This window comes from Mustela putorius, unplaced genomic scaffold (assembly GCF_011764305.1).
Source record: "Mustela putorius furo isolate JIRA1106 unplaced genomic scaffold, ASM1176430v1.1 tig00000382_pilon_pilon_pilon, whole genome shotgun sequence".
Lineage (NCBI taxonomy): Eukaryota > Metazoa > Chordata > Mammalia > Carnivora > Mustelidae > Mustela > Mustela putorius.
Genome location: NW_025421367.1, coordinates 6,017,289 through 6,039,314, shown reverse-complemented (window position 1 = coordinate 6,039,314; position 22,026 = coordinate 6,017,289). Strand labels below are relative to the sequence as shown.

Genomic DNA, 22,026 nt, shown 5'->3' with positions numbered 1-22,026 from the left:
GATATGTCGTTTGCAAATATCTTCTCCCATTCTGTCAGTTGTCTTTTGATTTTGTTAACTGTTTCCTTTGCTGTGCAAAAGCTTTTGATCTTGATGAAATCCTAATAGTTCATTTTTTCCCTTGCTTCCCTTGCCTTTTGCGTTGTTCCTAGGAAGATGTTGCTGCGGCAGAGGTCGAAGAGGTTGCTGCCCGTGTTCTCCTCAAGGATTTTGATGGATTCCTTTCGTACATTGAGGTCCTTCATCCATTTTGAGTCTATTTTTGTGTGTGGTGTAAGGGAATGGTCCAATTTCATTTTTCTGCATGTGGCTGTCCAATTTTCCCAGCACCATTTATTGAAAAGGCTGTCTGTTTTCCATTGGACATTCTTTCCTGCTTTGTCGAAGATTAGTTGACCATAGATTTGAGGGTCTATTTCTGGGCTCTCTATTCTGTTCCATTGATCTATGTGTCTGTTTTTGTGCCAGTACCATGCTGTCTTGATGATGACAGCTTTGTAATAGAGCCTGAAGTCCGGAATTGTGATGCCACCAACGTTGGCTTTCTTTTTCAATATCCCTTTGGCTATTCGAGGTCTTTTCTGGTTCCATATAAATTTTAGCATTATTTGTTCCATTTCTTTGAAAAAGATGGATGGTACTTTGATAGGAATTGCATTAAATGTGTAGATTGCTTTAGGTAGCATAGACATTTTCACAATATTTATTCTTCCAATCCAGGAGCATGGAACATTTTTCCATTTCTTTGTGTCTTCCTCCATTTCTTTCATGAGTACTTTATAGTTTTCTGAGTATAGATTCTGTGTCTCTTTGGTTAGGTTTATTCCTAGGTATCTTATGGTTTTGGGTGCAATTGTAAATGGGATTGACTCCTTAATATCTCTTTCTTCTGTCTTGCTGTTGGTGTAGAGAAATGCAACTGATTTCTGTGCATTGATCAGAGCAGAAATCAATGAAATAGAAACCAAAAAAACAATAGAACAAATCAATGAAACTAGGAGCTGGTTCTTTGAAAGAATTAATAAAATTGATAAACCCCTGGCCCGACTTATCAAAAAGAAAAGAGAAAGGACCCAAATAAATAAAATCATGAATGAAAGAGGAGAGATCACAACTAACACCAAAGAAATACAAACTATTATAAGAACATACTATGAGCAACTCTACGGCAATAAATTTGACAATCTGGAAGAAATGGATGCATTCCTAGAAACATATAAACTACCACAACTGAGCCAGGAAGAAATAGAAAGCCTGAACAGACCCATAACCAGTAAGGAGATTGAAACAGTCATTAAAAATCTCCAAACAAACAAAAGCCCGGGGCCAGACGGCTTCCCGGGGGAATTCTACCAAACATTTAAAGAAGAACTAATTCCTATTCTCCTAAAACTGTTCCAAAAAATAGAAATGGAAGGAAAACTTCCAAACTCATTTTATGAGGCCAGCATCACCTTAATCCCAAAACCAGACAAGGATCCCACCAAAAAAGAGAGCTATAGACCAATATCCTTGATGAACACAGATGCGAAAATACTCAACAAAATACTAGCCAATAGGATTCAACAGTACATTAAAAAGATTATTCACCACGACCAAGTGGGATTTATTCCAGGGCTGCAAGGTTGGTTCAACATCCGCAAATCAGTCAATGTGATACAACACATCAATAAAAGTAAGAACAAGAACCATATGATACTCTCAATAGATGCTGAAAAAGCATTTGACAAAGTACAGCATCCCTTCCTGATCAAAACTCTTCAAAGTGTAGGGATAGAGGGCACATACCTCAATATCATCAAAGCCATCTATGAAAAAACCCACCGCAAATATCATTCTCAATGGAGAAAAACTGAAAGCTTTTCTGCTAAGGTCAGGAACACGGCAGGGATGTCCATTATCACCACTGCTATTCAACATCGTACTAGAGGTCCTAGCCTCAGCAATCAGACAACAAAAGGAAATTAAAGGCATCCAAATCGGCAAAGAAGAAGTCAAATTATCACTCTTCGCAGATGATATGATACTATATGTGGAAAACCCAAAAGACTCCAAGCCAAAACTGCTAGAACTTATACAGGAATTCAGTAAAGTGTCAGGATATAAAATCCCTTTTTATTCTTATGCAAGATACTAGATTTTGCTCCAATGGGTTTTGATTTAAAATATCTTTTGAATTTAAGGACATGCAATTATGTTCTTTTCATAATCTCTAATGATCTTCTCTTTTGTTTCCTCTTTCATTATCCATGATCAATGCATCAAACCCATATATTTGTGAATTCTTTCACATCTAACATGCTCTTTAATTAGTAGAATATTTTCTGATTCATTCACTGAACATACAGGCCCTATAAAATGTAAATTCTCTCATGTTCTCTGTGTTTTTTTTAAACTTCAAATTATATTTAATTTTTTAAGAGATTTATTCATTTATTTTATTTTATTTTATTTTTTTAAAGATTTTATTTATTTGACAGACAGAGATCACAAGCAGGCAGAGAGGCAGGCAGAGAGAGGAGCAAGCAGGCGCCCTGCTGAGCAGAGAGCCTGATGTGGGGCTCGATCCCAGGCCCCTGAGACTATGACCTGAGCTGGAGGCAGAGGCTTTAAACCACTGAGCCACCCAGGCTCCCCTTATTCATTTATTTTAGAGAGAGAGAGAATGCACTAGTGGGGGAGCAGTGGGGTAGAGGAAGAAGGAGAGATTCTCAAGCAGACTCCCCACTGAGTGTAGAGACTGACTTGGGGCTGGATCCCAGGATCATGACCTGAGCCAAAATCAAGAGTCAGATGTTTAACCAACTGAGCCTCCCATGTGCCCCAAATTGTATTTACTTTTTATGTAAACTTTCTTTTTCTCTTATAGCAGAGAAGGAGTGCTCCGAACCCTTCTCCTACTGTCTCATCTCCATAGCTCTTTTATCTCAGAAGTAACCTGTTATCTTGTCATTATCACATCCAGTAATTTTTCTTTACCTTCATACCATATGACCTCATGACATTTCTTTGACATTTGACTTTGCTGATCCATCCTATATTTCATAACCCTATCTCATTTTTCTTAGCTTCATTTAGCTTCCTTGCTTTTCTTTATATTTTTGGCCATTCCTATGTTATTTATTTCATTGATTCTTGTTTTTCATATGTCACAACAACAGCAACAAAATGGGTACTAATTGAGCTTCTGTACTCAGTTCCTAGGAACCCAAACCCAACTCATACCAATATAAGCAGTAACAAGAACATAACAGTGGGCCTGATTCATAGCCGTTAATCTTTTCAGTAGACTCTGTCAGCCGTATATTCCTCCATAGGGGAGGTCCCATGTAGACGCAAAGTTGACCACTCACAATTTTAGGCTTACGTTATCATTTTGTCCTGGGGAAAAAAGAATGCCCCTCTTCTGATAGCTTTGTAGATGTGTGAGGTATACTTTACTGGCTTGCCTGGGTTCTGTCATCATCCTTGAATCAATCACTACCGCCAAGGGAAGGGAGGACTTCGAATCACTGGGCCTGGCTCACATACCCACTCCCGGAATTGGGATTTTGGACGTTATCCCTTTCTGAAGCACATGGCCTGAGAATGGGAGAAGGATGGGCTGGCTCCCAAAGAGATACTGAGCATTTTCTCTTCCTGTTTCTTTACATTGTATCCCTGGGCTATGGTGTTCACTGTTTTAACTTCTGTTATCACCTCTATGCCGATGCCTTGCAAATCTCATAATATGATTGAGCTAAATTACACTGAAAAGCCAATGGAAAATTAAATGGAATCGAAGTTATTGCTCTAAGTGCAACGGCTGGTCTTGATGGGGAAAACTCAAGAAACAGTGTGGTTTGTGAAGTATCAGTATCAGGATCTGGTAAATGGATTCACAAGCTGAGTAGGTCAGTATCATTCAAACTCAAGAGTTGCAGGAATTCTTCTTGGCTCATCAGGAGATCCCCTTAAGTCATAGGAAGCAGAATCTGACCCCACAACTATGGGAGGACTAGCAGGAATCACGGGGACATTAGGGCCCTACTCAGGCATAATACCTAGTGCTGGGGACAGATTAGGAAAGTATATAGATTCACAGGGAAGAGCCTAGGCTGGTGGCCGGCAGGAGTCCAATACAGATGGGACCAGTGTAAGGCAGGGATGGGAATTGGCAGTCTGTGGCTTGGAGTCCACATTCAGGGTTTATTCTTGTATAATAAGGACCAGATATGGTTAAAAATATAATTTTGTTATAAACTCAAAGCATTGTGACTACTCAGAGATAGGCTTTTGTGCATTTCTATTTTCACCAGTTGTGCGTATGTCTTCCTGTTTGTTAAATAATGAACTACAAATGAAACAACTCGGTTGGATGAACTTATCTCTAAGATATCTTCCAACTATACAAGTCTTTTTTTCTTCTTTTTGTAAGGATATTATTTATCTGTTTGACGGAGAGAGAGACAGAAAGAGAGGGAACGCAAACAGGGGTAGTGTGAGGGGAGAAGCAGGCTTCCAGCCCAGCAGGGAACCCTATGTAGGGCTGGATCCCTGGATCGCAGGATCATGACGTGAGCCAAAGGCAGATGGTGGTGGTTGAGCCCGCCCCACCAGTCTATAATTCTAAGAGTATTCAAGAATATAATTAATAACTTAAAGCAGAAATTGTGTCTGTTTTTCCATCTGAATTCATTAACTAGAACAGTACCTTGCACAAAATAAGAATTTGTTAAATTTCAAAAATTGTTGTTGTACATAGAAAAAGAAAAAGTGCGCTTCTGCTCTCAATCAAAGAATCAGATTTAGACCTTTTTAGTAATTTATTAAATGAAAGGGGGGCTGATAATAGTTTGTCAGGAGACCTGGAGAATTCTTCACTGTAACAAGAAAATTGTGGTAGAGGCAGCTCAGAGACATTTGTCATAATTATTTCAAACAAGTTTGCTTTCAGTTTACTTGAATGGCTCTTGGTCTTGCACTAAGGGAAGAAAGGAGGTAGATAGAGTCCTAGGACAAAAGTTTGTGCTTTATTAATGAAAAAAATTTTTTAAATTTAATGGAAGTTTTAAAAAAGATATTTTATTTGAGGGACAGAGAGAGACAGAGAGCGAGAGAGAGAGAGCATGAGTAGGGAGCAGAGGGAGAAGCAGACTCCCTGCTGAGCAGGGAGCCCAATGTGAGACTCAGTCCCAGGACCCTAGGATCATGACCTGAGCCTAAGGCAAAAGGTTAACTGACTGAGTGACCCATGAGCTCCACAAATGTTTTTATTTTTCATTTACTTTTAATTAGCTTTAATTCCTTTTTAAAAAGATATTTATTTATTTACTTATTTGACACAGAGAGAGAGAGAGAGAGAGGGAATACAAGCAGGGAGAGTGGAAGAGGGAGAAACACGCTTCTGGCTGAGTAGATAGCCTGAGGAGGGGCTCAATCCCAGGACCCTGGAATTGAACTGAAGGCAGCTGAAGGATTGACCTGAGCTGAAGGCAGATGCACGACGACTGAGCCACCCAGGCACCCCTAATAAGCTTTAATTCTTAAAACAAAACAAAACAGAAACAAAATGCAGATATTTATCCAGTACCACTCTGTGGAAGACTTTTGATGGATAGTATGAGAAATTTCCTTAGAATCGTTAAATAGGAATCCAAAAATTTGAAGTTGTGTTTTTCAGATGTGAAATCCTAATCCTTAGTAGTGTCAAGTTGTAAAACCAAATTATAACACTAGGTGGCATGAGATGCAAGTTGAAAATAGTTTATCAGATAGAATGTGTAATAGCTGATCTATACCTATACCCTAGCTTACTTTTCTATGTAGGTATATTAATCTGGGAAACAGTCACTGGGGAGAAAGTGAATTTTGATCTTTACTTAGGAAATACATATAATAAAACATTAAGCTCTTAGTTTAAGAAAAAAATAAAGTAGTTTAAAAAGAGCAATACTTTTAAGTCAGTCAGAGAAAGACTATTAAATGATCTCTCTAATATGATGAATTTGAGAGGCAGGGCGGGGGGTCATAGGGGGTAGGGAGGGAAAAAATGAAAGAAGATGGGATTGGGAGGGAGACAAACCATAAGAGTCTCTTAATCCCACAAAACAAACTGAAGGTTGCTGGGGGGTTGGGGAGTAGGGATGGAGTGATCGGGTTATGGACATTGGGGAGGGTATGTGCTATGGTGAGCGCTGGGAAGTGTGTAAACCTGGTGATTCACAGACCTGTACCCCTGGGGCAAATAATACTCTATATGTTAATTAAAAAAACAATAATTTTTATTAATTGAAATCATTGGATACTGAGTTAAAAAATCAGTGGAGGGGCATCTGGGTGTCTCAGTAGGTTAAGTGTCTGCCTTCAGCTTAGGGCATGATCTTAGGGTTCTGGGATCAAACACCCGACTTGGGGTCCCTATTCAGCACAGGGAGACTGCTTCTCTTTCTGCCCTGAGTCCCAGTGCTCTCTCTCAAATAAATAAATAAATAAATAAATAAATCTTTTTAAAAAGTTAAGAAGTGTTAAGGGATAAATAAATTTAGCCCCAGGCAAAACTGCAGAGTGATGAATTAATTCCTGTCTTTGGTATTCTGCGGGAGTCAAAATAAATGGTTCCCTACTTTCCCATTTGCTTTTGGGAAGTCCCTTCTCCCAGCTGCTGCTCTTCTTGCTATCCCCAGCTGCTTCAGGTTCACCACCGTGAGCACTCAGCAAACTCATTTTACTTATGCATTCATCAAAACATGCCTATTCTGTGTCTCATCCTCTTGGAGACAGAAGCTTGAGTTCTTTCTATACATTGGCTGGTCAAGAAAATGAACCATGCCCTTTCATGAACAGAGACCTAGTTCAGCTTTGTTTCATTCTTTTTGGTGAAGTGCATTTTCACACAGGTTCTATTGCTCAAGATCTGAGCAGGAAACACAAGGTATATGTAGTGGGGAAGGTGGAGAGAACATTCACTGGTGGGGGTGGGGGGGGGTAGGGAACCCCCTTGGGACTATTAACAATGGGGAGACTATTACCATCCCTTGCTATGGGGCTGCGTGGCAGGTGCTTCCCATGAAGAGCTGCGGACCTAAGTAGAAGAATGAAGTCACTACAAATTTAAAGCTCCAGGCGGCTCAAGGTGGTGGTGGTGTATGTGTTTCAGTTAAGAGATGAACTGAGGCATGTTAAAGTTTTTAAGTGCTTATTTGAGCAAAAATTGATTCATATCAGACAGCATACAATATAGCCAATAGAGAGAAACTCCGAGGAGCTTTACAAAGTGTAAGACTTGTAGGCAGAAGGCAGCAGCAGGTTATACTCGATGAAAACCAGGTTGATTATTGCAAGGTTCCTTTCCTTTAGGGAATGGCAAGGATCTGTCTGGCAGATAACCTGCCTGGTGCTCATCAGGGGTCTCCTGATGGACCGGTTTAAAATGCCATTTCTGGAAGAGCCAAAACTGTAATTAAGTCTTAGTATGGTGATGTGGGGCTTAACATAATTCTATTTTGGGGCTTTTTTTTTTTTTTAAATAATTCCATACCTTTGACTGGACTCAGTCTGAGACTTGATAAAAACCTAAGGTCTGGGGCACCTGGGTGGCTCAGTGGGTTAAAGCCTCTGCCTTCAGCTCGGGTCATGATCTCGGGGTCCTGGGATCGAGCCCCACATTGGGCTCTCTGCTCAGGGGGGAGCCTGCTTCCTCCTCTCTCTCTCTCTGCCTGACTCTCTACCTACTTGTGATCTTTGTCTGTCAAATAAACAAATAAAAATCTTTTAAAAAACAAAACAAAACAAAACAAAACAAAAACCTAAGGTCTTAGCTCGATTCTCAGCTACCACTCTGGAGTTCTTGTGCTTTCTGCTAAATCTGTGTCACTGCCAGGTCACACTGTTGGGTTCACATTCTTTAAGTTGGTCATTCTCTTTGTTCCTTTTATGATATTCTATTCTTGGGGAGGTCATGTGTTTGGTGGTTAGCAGCTGTGAGCGTTCATTTGAGTCTTTTGAGAGAATACAGTGCACCAGGGAGACCACTATGTTTATTATGGGCAGGATCATTCCTAGTGTGTGGAGTGCACTTTACAGCCATGGTCCCCAGGACCCAAACCATTCAGACTCAGATAAATCAAAGAAAAACCTTTTTGAAGGAGTCACTTTTATAAGCCAACTGGCTTGGTCAGTGATCTTACGGAGCTGGGTATCAACTTCCCCAGAAATGTTCATCTAAGTGCAGCAAATGCTCTTGGTCACAGCAGACATCTCCTTGCTTAGCTAAGAGACAATTAAGGGCTATCCTATTATCATGAAAAACTTTGGCCAGAGTGTGGGGATTTTTGTTGGGCAGCAGATTCTGCAACATCTTTGAGTTCCTGATCATTTAGCTTCAATTTGCACTTACTCTATCCAGGCAGTACAGTTCTGGAAAAAAAAAAGGGGGTGATTTTGATCATAAATGTCTCCTGGCCATTCCCATTTGGATCTGTGGTTCACTACTGAAAAGGAAATGGCGGTGGAGGCCTGTAAAATATAAGGGGCTGTAGACCACCCTTGCCTTGTGTCCCTTTCATTGTATAGATCCTGGATGCCAAGTTTCTCAGGTTTGGGATTGTTAACTACAGATAAGAAAATGGACCCACGGGGTTAGGGAGCTGGACATGGTAGAGAAGGGTCTGAGTTTGTTCTGGAGAAATTGAAGTATTGGAAATCAGGGAGAAGTTTGTGATGGGCAGAACTACTGGATCACCATCACGAGACGAAGTTGGATGATCCCGTTTTGCAAATGGCCCAAGATACGCGAACAGTGGCATTCTCTTCCCAGGCCAGAGCAAGGAAAAGGTAGACAAAAGAATCATAATGATCTTCCTGTATAAGAATTGGGAAAAGGGTGGTCAGGAGTACTAGGAAGAGATGTTCTTGTTCCACATCTTGCGAGGAAGAAGTCTGCATCGAGGTCCGCTGTTCCTCTCCCTGGTGAGTTTGATTTCGAGGTCTTCAGTATTTGCATAAGACCAGATGTCAATTGGAGCGTCCTTCAGTAGTGAAATATTTTTGTTAAGATCGTATTTATTTATTTTGACAGAGATAGAGAGAGAGGGCACAAGCAGGGGGAGCTGCTGGCAGAGGGAGAAGCAGGCTCTCCGCTGAGCAAGAAGCCAGATGGGGGACTTGATCTGAGGACCCTGGGGATCATGACCTGAGCAGAGGGCAGACGCTTCATGGACTGAGCCACCCAGTAGTGAAATATTGACCCGACTTTTGACACTTTGTAATTTGGCAGCATTGTCAGTGGTCAGGTGTCCTTGGTAGGGTCCTTTCTATGAATGTCACTTAAAAAAGGGAGTTAAGGGAAATTGGAAGGGGAGATGAACCATGAGAGACTATATAGACTCTGAAAAACAATCTGAGAGTTTTGAAGGGGCTGGGAGTGGGAGGTTGGGGGAGCCAGGTTGTGGGTATTATGGAGGACACATATGGAGCACTGAGTGTGGTGCATAAACAATGAATTCTGTTACGCTGAAAAGAAATTAATAAAAAAAAAACCAGTATCAGAGTAAAATAAGAACTATAAATGATGAAAGATTTTTAAATGCCCAGGGTTAAAGATCTAACAAGAGTTCATTAAAAGGGAATTGACAAGGAAATTTGATTATTTCTTTGATATATAATATTTTAAGATAATAACTGTAATATTACTGTTAACATTATATCAGGGCATATCAGATTTTTAGGAATTTCATACAATTTTTTAGAATATTTATTTATCAATAATGTGCACCCATAAAACAACAAAACAAAACCTTTCACAATCTCTTATCAAGAGCAGACCAATAATAATAATAATAAAAAAAAACTGTCTTTCTAACAGAGAGAAAACCAAATCCTAATTTTGCACCAGTGTACTTTTGATATTAAAAACTCATTTTAAAACTTAACTAAGTCCATTTTAATCTTAGCCAGCTTGACCACACGCACAATTCTTTTCCCAACAAAATTTTTATGACTATTTATATCCATTCAGATTTATTGTAGTTTTTCTTTTTTTTATCATTCTGAAACAATCATTCATTTTACTATCTTTACCTACTTTTCATACACATTTTTTCCTTTCACACTTATTTCTAAGTAGTTCTAATTACATATGTGAATTATAATTCCTTACACTTAGAATCCTTTATTTTTAGTGAAAACTAAAAAATAAGCAATTGTGGAGGTCTGTTACATTAGCATTCTCTGGATTGGTGTATTTATAAATACATTTCATAATTTCTAGAATTATATTCTCTCTCAAATTACTGAGTGTAGCACAAGATATGTTAACGGATTGACCCAAATATCTTTAGTTCCTTTGTAATAAGAAACCCAAGGAATATAAATTTGTATTCAATAATTAATGCTTCAGTACTTTATCTTATTTGGAAATGATCTAGATATTCAATAAATATCCATCATTTAACTTCTCTCAGTATGACTTTACAGTTTCAAGTTACCAAAAAAATTATGGAAACTTTTTAAGTTGGTATACCATAGAACATAATTATCATTGGAAAGTTCATTTATAAGCTTTTATCTTAATTTCTATTTAATTCACTTGTTCTTAACAATTATGTTCAGATTAGTCATGAAAATTTTATGAGACATTTAATAGCTAACCATTATTTTAAATTAATCTCTCTTGTTGACAAAGTCTGTAGCAGAGATAATGAGCTTATTTGACTTTTAGTAAACCTAGGTAGGAAAAAATTTATTATTAATGTTAATAACATGCCTGTTTTAGTTAAACTAATGAAGTTAAAATTTTTTTTAAATTGAAAATTATCCTCAAATGAAATTAGAAAATATTTTGGTTAATTTCCATATTTCTGAGAATATACTTGATTTATATAAATACCTGTTTGTATTTAAGCCAAGGAAATAGAGGTCTTTACAAATCAATTTTGGCAATACAATCTGGAGGTTGAAAAAAAACTGTGTTTATAACATACATACATATGTGAACATGCAAACAAATGCAAACAGATATAGCTTTTATTTTACAATTTCAGCCATTAGACAGCTTCAATAATGCAATACTCTTTTTTTTTTTTTTTTTTTTTTTAAAGAACAGTTGGATTCAAATTGTGTTTCTGGCAGATGGAATAAGTTATGTTTACTCCCTCAGATGACAGATGGCTAAAGATTTTTACTAGTATCTGTGTAAGAGATTTTTAAGACTATTTACAGCCCTCATTGTTAAAACAACCTTACTTTTTCTTTTTTCTTTTTTTCTCCTTCTGATAAGAATTACCTTGCTTTCTAGGAAAATCAATAGAGTACTTCCATCTCAAAAAGCACAGAGAAAGAAGCAGGTTCCACCAAGATGATTTTTGTTCCCTAAGTATAGAGTTTTTACAGTATCTTTGGGCCTTTTGAAATGAACTGTTGATGGGGAGTTGAGATTGGTGAATAGGACAGGTGGGCTTTGAGTTGTTTCTGGAGTCACATTTCTGTTCCTATAAAGACTAGATTTGTTAAGACAAGTACAGTTGTTTTTAGTTCCTCGAAGAACTGGATTGCCACCGGAAGGATCTCCAGAGGCTGACCCAGCACCCATCCAACTATATTATCTTCAGTTTGCTTCTTTATATTAATGGAGAAGTGAAAGATCCTATGTTCTAGATTTAGAGTTGTGTGTCTTGGAATGTTTTGATAAATCCTTCCACAAGGTTTTAGAATGTTTCCCGCTGGGTATGCAGTTTCATTTTAGTTTAGGGGAAAAGGTCTAAAATAAATTCCCATTAGGCTCTGAATATCAGCTTCCAATTTGGCCAACTTCTTTTTTTTTTTTTTAAGATTTTATTTATTATTTATTTGACAGAGAGAGATTACATGTAGGCAGAGAGGCAGGCAGAGAGAGAGAGGAGGAAGAAGGCTCCCTGCTGAGCAGAGAGCCCGATGTGGGGCTCGATCCCAGAACTCTGGGATGAACTCTGGGATCATGACCTGAGCTGAAGGCAGCGGCTTAACCCACTGAGCCACCCAGGTGCCCCGGCCAACTTCTGACCATAGAGTTACTTCACCTAAAAAACTAAAACAGAAAAATGTTTTCAAGTGTCTTGGTCAGGCTTCCACTAACAATAGTAAATACTCCTGGCAGCAATGGAACAAAACCCCCTGGACTCAAGAGGCATCCCCAAAGAGGATGCAAAAGACACTCCCCTTGGAAGAACCAGAGCCACTCCCAGAGATAACCAAAGAAGGACAGACTGAGACAATTGCCCTGAGAGCAGGCAATGGTGGTGGGATAACAGGAGCAAATGGAGTACAGCCCACATTTCTGTCCAGCCAAATGGGGTGCAACCTGCATTTCTATTTATGTTTTGGGGCCCCAGCCTGAGGGTTGCCAAGCCAAGGTCTTCGCACACAACATGAGACAAATAAGAAGGCAATAGCAGGCCCTGGGAGAGTAAGGATCAGCAACCAATGGGTAGCCAAAAGCAAATTTACAAGTCACAGTTCAAAGGCAGAATTCTTACAAATGTTTCTTGGCCTGGCACTGTGAATTACAAAATGCAAAAGGAAAAATGCAAAATTTTACTTTCCCCTCTCAACCAGGCCCTACAGACAGAGATCTGGGAGAGCTAAATAGGGTAAGAATTCTCACCTCTTTCTGGCTTTTGCCGGTTTTCCCAGGATCCTGTCTGTAGGCTCTGGAGCAAGTGGGGTCCTCCAGTAGATCTCATGCTGGTCAACAGAAGCTGGGGAGGGGGGTGTAATTTTCCCTCTACCCTTTATGGAGAGTGCTTGGCTGAGACTCCCTTTTCTCTAGGACTCCTCATAAATAGATAAGCTTATCTAGGTTAAAAGTTCTCCATGGTGGTCATTGCAATTCAAGATTATCTATGATAAGAGTAACCTGCTTATTCAGCCTTAATTTTTTTTTTTTTAAATTCACCTGAGGCCTTACACTGCCAGCTTAAGTGAGACCTAGTCCCACCTCAGACTCAGTACAGTTTCCCAGTCGGACCCTGGGCCTAGTCCAGGTGGAAGCCAGACCTAGTGTGACTCAGGCCAATTTCTGGACCCAGTCCGAAAAAAGAAATGGTCAAATCAAGTCTGAAAGCTCATAACTCAAAAGCTGCAGCTGGACTCTGAAAGGGACTTGCCCACCACCTCCGAGACAGTGAGAAAGCAGGGAGCTCAGGAAGTTCACCACGTACCTTCTTTTGGGGGCTCATTGCTCCTGGAGGCTGTCAGAGGGCCTCCTTCAGTTCCTTCTTCTGACACAAGAACCATTAAAAGATAAACTGAGGCCTGCCTCAGATTTAGATTTTATATCTCAAGCTTGCTCAGGTGACAGAGCTGTTTGAGCTCCCTGATAGGTTAGTTCTTTTTTTCTTTCCATGCAAAATGGTTCTGGCACTTTCCTCTGAGGAGAAGAACATGGGCCATGAGAGGGGCTGAAGTGAGGAGGAACTTGGCCGGGACATCTCCCAGGCTTGATTTGGAAGGTTCCACAAAGGATGGAGCCCAAGCACAGTTCAATATTCTGCATAGAGTAGACACTTCTGCTACACTGGGTCTTAAGTAAAAATTAAAACAGAAAATGCATTTTCTTTTTTCCTGGTCCAGATTGTTCTATGAGAAAAGATTAACATGTCCCAGAGACTCTGGTAGCAAAGATTTAGAAATGCTTTACCTCTTCAGACTGCTGACTAGTTTATTGAGGAGAAATTTTACAAATAATTGGAATTTTGGTCACCTGACCCTAACCCTCAAATTCTCCTGGTATTTAACACCAGGTCACTAAGCATCTGGGGAAAAACTAGACTATCCTTCATGCTGTGTTTTTTTACTTTTAACAATCTCCAGGAAATTTAAGTAAGCCATTGTCCTGGCTGCCAAATATATATAAATGATCCTCAGTTGAAACATTCTTGTCCGATTCAAACCCAACTGCTTCATAAACCACTTTTCTGATCTCCTTTTCAGGTAATGCCACTGCAGTCTGCTTGTGAGAGATCCCGCCTGTCACCTTATCCCTACTGCTCAGTAAGTCATCCATTTTTATGTACTTCTTCAATATTGCTGAACAGTCTCTCCTTTCCATACTGTTTGCCACTGCCCTATATTGGATCATTTCCCCACACGGTCATGTGCTCTGGTCATGTTGAATTCCTTGCTTTTCTTCAGACTAGCCATGGTACTTGCCTTCCTTAGTCAGCTTGTGTCAGTCCCTCTGTGATGGGAAGCCATGATTGACTTCCCCAGTAAACTCAGCACTCCTTTCTCTTTAGTATTTTGTACATATTTCCAATACATTATAGCTTCTTTCTATACTTGTGTCCTCAGAATCTTGAAACTCTTTGAGAGTTGGGACTTTGTCCATTTTCTCTTTTTTTAAAGATTTTATGTATTTGCTTGAGAGAGAACACGAGCAGTGGGAAAAGAAGAGAGAGAAGCAGGCTCCCTATGAGTAGGAAGCCTGATATGGGGTTCGATCCCAGGGTCCTGGGATTGTGACCTGAGCTGAAGGCAGACGCTTAAGTGACTGAGCCACCCAGGTGTCCTGGGACTTTGTCTTAATAGCTCAGTATCTCTAAACAATCAAAATCATCATTGAATAAATGTGAATTACTAAATAAATGATTGTGTATGTATAGGACCATCCCTTTGATATGGAAACTGAACACTCATATTCCACTGGTGAGATCTAGGTAAATAGTCTTGCTTAAGGGGAGGATAAGAGATATAGCTTAACTTCAGTCCCATGTTTGGTGACTAGCTGGCTTGTCTGCCCTAAGAAACTGTGTCCTTAGGAGGATACATATTTGGAAATGTTTTAAATGAAAAATTTTATTGTTATAGTGAATCTTGATCATTCTTTTGGCCTTCACACTTATTTTTGTGTGGTTTTTATCTGCTATATATTTTTATTAATATAAACTTTGTATCTTTGTATTATCTTTGTATCATATAGATGTTCTTGTAAGTAGTATGTAGCTGAATACTTTTTATAAATCCAATAGGATAATATTTCTTTATTGGTAAATTTAAATATTTAAATTTGAATTTTATACTTAATGCAGTTTATGTCATGTTTGGGTTTAGTTCCTCCACCTTATTTTACAGTTTTTATTTTGTCCTTATATATGATTTTTTCCTACTTTTGTACCTTCTTTTGAGGAGGTAAAAGTTTTTTTTTTTTTTAATTAAATTGATTTATTTATTTTGAGAAAAACAGTATTCATTATTCTTTTCACCACACCCAGTGCTCCATGCAATCCATGCCCTCTATAATACCCACCACCTGGTACCCCAACCTCCTACTCCCCGCCCCTTCAAAACCCTCAGATTGTTTTTCAGAGTCCATAGTCTCTCATGATTCACCTCCCCTTCCAATTTACTCCAACTCCCTTCTCCTCTCTAACACTCCTTGTCCTCCATGATATTTGTTATGCTCCACAAATAAGTGAAACCATATGATAATTGACTCTCTCTGCTTGACTTATTTCACTCAGCATAATCTCTTCCGGTCCTGTCCATGTTGCTACAAAAGTTGGGTATTCGTCCTTTCTGATGGAGACATAATACTCCATAGTGTATATGGACCACATCTTCCTTATCCATTTGTCCATTGAAGGGCATCTTGGTTCTTTCCACAGTTTGGCGACCGTGGCCATTGCTGCTATAAACATTGGAGTACAGATGGCCCTTCTTTTCACGACATCTATATCTTTGGGGTAAATACCCAGGAGTGCAATTGCAGGGTCATAGGGAAGTTCTATTTTTAATTTCTTGAGGAATGTTCACACTGTTCTCCAAAGAGGCTGAACCAACTTGCATTCCCACCAACAGTGTAAGAGGGTTCCCCTTTCTCCACATCCTCTCCAACACATGTTGTTTCCTGTTTTGTTAATTTTGGCCATTCTAACTGGTATAAGGTGATATCTCAATGTCGTTTTAATTTGAATCTCCCGGAGGGCTAGTGATGATGAACATTTTTTCATGTGTCTGATAGCCATTTGTATGTCTTCATTGGAGAAGTGTCTGTTCATATCTTCTGCCCATTTTTTAATATGATTATCTGTTTTGTGTGTGTTGAATTTGAGGAGTTCTTTATAGATCCTAGATATCATCCTTTTGTCTGTACTGTCATTTGCAAATATTTTCTCCCATTCCGTGGGATGCCTCTTTGTTTTCTTGACTGTTTCCTTTGCTGTGCAGAAGCTTTTGATTTTGATGAAGTTCCAAAAGTTTATTTTCACTTTTGTTTCCTTTGCCTTTGGAGACATATCTTGAAAGAAGTTGCTATGGCTGATATCGAAGAGATTACTGCCTATGTTCTCCTCTAGGAATCTAATGGATTCCTGTCTCACATTGAGGTCTTTTATCCATTTTGATTTTATCTTTGTGTACGGTGTAAGAGAATGGTCGGGTTTCATTCTTCTACATATAGCTGTCCAGTTTTCCCAGCACCATTTATTGAAGAGACTTTTTTCCACTGTATATTTTTTCCTGTTTTGTCGAAGATTAATTGACCATAGAGTTGAGGGTCCATATCTGGGCTCTCTACTCTGTTCCACTGGTCTATGTGCCAGTACCATGCTGTCTTGGTGATCACAGCTTTGTAATAAAGCTTGAAATCAGGTAACGTGATGCCCCCAGTTTTATTATTGTTTTTCAACATTTCCTTTGTGATTCGGGGTCTCTTCTGATTCCATACAAATTTTTGGATTATTTATTTGCTCCAGCTCTTTGAAGAATACCGGTAGAATTTTGATTGGAATGGCATTGAAAGTATAGATTTCTCTAGGCAGTACAGACATTTTAACAATGTTTATTCTTCTGATAGAAGAGAGAAGAACCACGTGGTCCTCTCAATTGATGCAGAAAAAGCATTTGACAAAATCCAGCATCCGTTCCTGATTAAAATGCTTCAAAGTATAGGGATAGAGGGAACATTCCTGAACCTCATCAAATCTATCTATGAAAGACCCACAGAAAATATCATCCTCAATGGGAAAAAGCTTGCAGCCTTCCCGTTGAGATCAGGAACAAGACGAGGATGCCCACTTTCACCACTCTTGTTCAACATAGTATTAGAAGTCCTAGCAACAGCAGTCAGACAACAAAGAGAAATAAAAGGTACCCAAATTGGCAATGAAGAAGTCAAACTCTCTCTATTCGCAGATGATAAGATTCTTTGTATGGAAAACCCAAAAGACTCCACCCCCAAACTACTAGAACTCATACAGCAATTCAGCAACGTGGCAGGATACAAAGTCAACGTACAGAAATTAGTGGCTTTCTTATACACTAACAATGAAAATACAGAAAGGGAAATTAGAGAATCAATTCCATTTACTATAGCACCAAGAACCATAAGATACCTGGGAATAAACCTAACCAAAGGGGTAAAGGATCTGTACTTGAGGAACTACAGAACACTCATGAAAGAAACTGAAGAAGACACAAAAAGATGGAAGACCATTCCATGCTCTTGGATCGGAAGAATAAACATTGTTAAAATGTCTATATTGCCTAGAGCAATCTATACTTTCAATGCCATTCTGAGGAGGTAAAAGTTTTTTTAAGATTCTACTTCCCCGGGGTGCCTTGGTGGCACAGTAGTTTGAGCAACTGATTCTTGGTTTCGTCTCACATCATGATCTCAGGGTCGTGACCTCAGAGTTGAGAGATCAAGAATGGTGCTGGGCTTCTCCCTCAGCAGGGAATCTGCGTGAGATTCTCTCTGTCCCTCTTCCTCTGCCCTTCCCACTTGTGCTCTCTCCCCCTCTCTCTAACAAATAAATAAATCTTTAAAAAAAGATTCCTCTTTTCCTTCATCTATAGTATATACATCATCACTTTTCTAGCCAATAACAAATTGTTTTCCAAAATGGCTTTACCATTTGTACTCCTATCAGTGGTGCATGACAATTTTCTTTGCTTTCCATCCTCACCAACACTTGGTATTGTTTGGCTTCAACTATTTTGGCAACCTGGGAGGGGTGCAAAGGTAACAGTTCTTTATATCTTCTCTGTATCAGTTCTTTGTCTATTATATGTGTCACAAATGTCGTTTTCCACTTTGTTGCTCATTTCCTTCTCTAAGGTGTCTTCTGATGAACAGTTAATTTTAATGTAGTTAAATTTATCATTTTTTCCTTATGGTTAGTAATTTTTACATATCAAATATCTTCTTTCCCTCCCCTGAAATCTTGAAGGTATTTTCCTATATTCTCTTACGAAAGCTTTATGGTTTGCTCTTCTCATAGGTCTTTAATTTACTTTGAAGGGACATTATTCTGTGGCAGGAGGCAGGGCTTTTTTAAAAATGAAGTTACCTGGGGCTCCTGGGTGGCTCAGTTGGTTAAATGTCTGATCGTGATTTCAGCTTGGTTCATGATCTCAGGGTCATGAGATCAAGCCCCACATTGGGCTCCGTGCTCAATGGGGAGTCTACTTGAGGTTCTCTCTCTCTCTCTCTCCCCCTCACCTGCCCTGCAGCTCATGTGCTTGCTTTCTCTAAAATAAAGTCTTAAAAAAAAAGATGAAAATACTCAATTACCCTAGATCATCTATTTATAATCTATAACAACTCCCCTTTTCCCTTCATTTGTAATAATTCCTCTGTCATGTATCACATATTCATATATGTGTGTATTATTTCTGGCCACTCTTTTCTGTTCCATTTATCTGGTTGTCTATACCTGAAGCATGACTAAACAGTCACACTTATTCTAGCTTTATAGTAAGTGTTGCTGTGTTGTGGCGAGTTTTCCGTCTGATCCATCCAATGTAGCCTTAAGCTGGAAGACTCTAGTTTCCAGGAGCCAGCGCGTGCCTGTAGGCAGGAGTCATTTGAGTACCTATTTATCACACAGACTCCTGCTTCTTCCTCATTCTGTGGCCCCTGAGGACTTCTTACTTTTCGTATTTTTAGCTATTTATTAAAGAGTTTTTATTCTTTATTGCAAGCCATCTCACGTTGGTGTTTTGTCTGGAAGGATTTTTCAGGATACTTGTCCTCTGTATTGCCAGAGGCCAAAGCCTCCTCCATCTGTCAAGGAGAAACAATGTGCTTTAAAGATTTCCAGATTTGGGGAGAGAATATTACTCTAAAATTTTGGGGGACATATGAACCGCGAGAGGAAGATGCAAAAGAAAAGTTTATTTTTTATGACTTACATCATCATTATGCAATCAGTTTTATTCTGAGGTCTTGATAGGCTTTATTAATTAAAATATTATATCTAGCAGGGAATATTTTCAGAGATATAGACCACCATTTTTTTCCTATAATAGTAAATTATTCTTAGTTGACCAACTGACGGTAGTATCCTAGAAGACAACTTTTTCAAAACAAACATTTATATAATCCTTATCATGTGCCAGACACTATTTTAAGAGGTTTAAAATATTAGCTCATTTAATACTTCCACAACCTGATGAAGTGTAGGTAGTGTTATAACAGGTTGATTAACTGAGACATGGAATCATTAATTAAGTTGCCTAATGTCAGCAGCTGGTAAGTGGTGGAGGAGGAATTTGAATCCAGACAGCCTGGCTCCAGAGTCAGTCTTTTTAACCAAAAGACCATGCATAATTCAGCTTGTGTTTCTCTGGAGTTTGTTGTCTCCCAAGTGATCAAAACCTTAATGATAAAACATGATAGTCAACTCTGAGGGGAGAAATGAGAAATCATAATATATTTGGTATCATTTGTTATAGTTTGGCAGTGAGATCTCAAATGTATGCACAATCCAGAAGTAAAGTATAGCATGCTCACATTATATTTTCTTTATTTGACATTTCTGAGTACAGATTATGTGGTAAGTATTTTGCTACATGCAGCGGGAAAAAATATGAGTTAGACATGCTCTCCTTCCTCCAATTCTCACTTCTGGAGTCTAGCACAAAGTTTCCCAGAATGGTAGATGTGGGTTCCGTTGAACAGACGTACATCTCTGGAAGAACTTTCTTAGGTAAACAGTTTGGGGCAGAAAATGTAAGTAAAAAAGAGAATTATATATATAAGAAAGCAAGGAGGGAGAGGGATTGTTTTGACCATTTGCTGATTTATCCCTATTTTACCTATACTGGTGGCCTATTTCTATTTTCTGGGACAGTATCAAAGGATTTCTTTTTCCTCTGCTTTGGACACTGCAGATAAGATGTGGATGTGATAGACACATTTGAACATGTTAGTTTCTGGGAAATTGGTGAGGAAGGAAAAAGGAAGTGGCATATCTCAGAGTTCACTAATTGTCATTTTTCCTGGAATGTGAAATAGGGAAAGAAAAAAATGCAGAGTGTTGTAAGCTAATAAGGCAAAAGATTATCTGCAGTGTAAACGTGGCTGCTCTGTCCCCTCATTCCAGTTGTATAATAATTTTGTAGGTGACTTGAAAAAATTGGTGCTTGGGCATTTTTTCTACAACCCAATCTCAGAATTATACAATAAAAGAAAAAACAAAATGGAGTCAGTCAAAGTAGCGAAAACCAAAGCTGATAAAAAAAGTATAGTTTCTCTGAGTTTTTAGGTTATTGTTTAGTTGAAAGTTTTGTCTTTTATGTGCTTTGTAAATACTTTCAAGTCATGTAAATACTTCCAGAAAATTCCACAAAAATATGTTCTTCATAAACAGCTGACTCAACTAGTCCACAATAGGTAATACACGTTCTTCGGTTCCTCTTTCAGTGGCAGGAATAATTAATTCTATACTACTCTTTCCATTCATCTCTTTTCACCTGGCTTCCTTTCCTTTTGTGACAAATACCATGTAGAAGGCCATTAAGTGGTATTTTGGTGAGATAAAATATTCATGTAAATTGATTTAATTAGGAAAACACATTTACTCTATTGATTTTTGTACTAAAGAATGTGTTTGTCATGGCACCTGTTGTACATCATATTGGAAGAGTTTTTAATTAACAGTAATCACACCTTAGATAAACCTCATTAGCTATGATACCGCCACTGCACCAAGCTTGTATGTCATATTAGAAACCACACAGAAGTGGGGTGCCTGGGTGGCTCAGTGGGTTAAAGCCTCTGCCTTTGGCTCAGGTCACGATCTCAGGGTCCTGGGATTGAGCCCCTCATCGGGCTCTCTGCTCAGCAGGGAGCCTGCTTCCCCCTCCCTCTCTGCTTGCCTCTCTCTGCCTACTTGTGGTCTCTGTCTGTCAAATAAATAAATAAAATCTTTTTTTTTTTAAAGATTTTATTTATTTATTTGACAGAGATTACAAGTAGTCAGAGATACAGGCAGAGAGAGAGAGATGGGGAAGCAGGCTCCCTGCTTAGCAGAGAGCCCAATGTGGGGCTCAATCCCAGGACCCTGGGATCATGACCTGAGCCGAAGGCAGAGGCTTTAACCCACTAAGCCATCCAGGTGCCACTAAATAAATAAAATCTTAAAAAAAAAAAAGAAACCACACAGAAGAATTTTAGAAAAATGGAGAAAAGAATTAGGCCAAGGCTTGCAAAGTAATATATGGTAGAATAATATTTTTAAAGTGTATATTAGTAATAAGACTTATGGCTGAGATGAAACAAAATGAGAGCAATAGCATCTTAATATTCAGGAAAGCTAATGGGACTCAGGTTCACATCATTATAAAAGCATTTCAAAGGATGGGAATCCACCCCACTTGGAGCTTTATGCGTGATTCTGAACCTCATATGACAGGAATGGTAATGAAGCATCAATAAAGACAGCTGTGATGATAAAAGGATCTTTAGGTCATAGATCCTTGTGGAGACTAAAAATATGAGGTCAGTGCTTATTCTTGAGAGGGAAATGAAAGGTGAATGTGACGAATGCAGATAAAGTTTGGAAGACAAAAAAGATATATGAAAGGAAACTCTTCAAGGATATAATAGTTCAAAAGCAAGAGGGCATGAAATAGAACAAAGAAGGGACTGATGCTTAAAGCATATTATTGAGAGAATGAAGTTCAGATGTGGAAATAATGACCAAAGGTGGCCATGGAATTTTCCATTTAGGAAGAAGGAATTTATTAGATATTAGGTAAAAATCACAGAACAAATTGAAATGTGTT

At 38.8% G+C, this 22,026-nt stretch overlaps 2 pseudogenes; one reads left to right on the top strand and one right to left on the bottom strand.

Moving 5' to 3' along the window:
* The window catches only part of LOC101680478, a 102,359-nt pseudogene that overhangs the window by 62,929 nt on the left and 17,404 nt on the right, over positions 1 to 22,026 (top strand).
* On the bottom strand, positions 20,790 to 20,953 carry LOC123391875 (annotated as a pseudogene).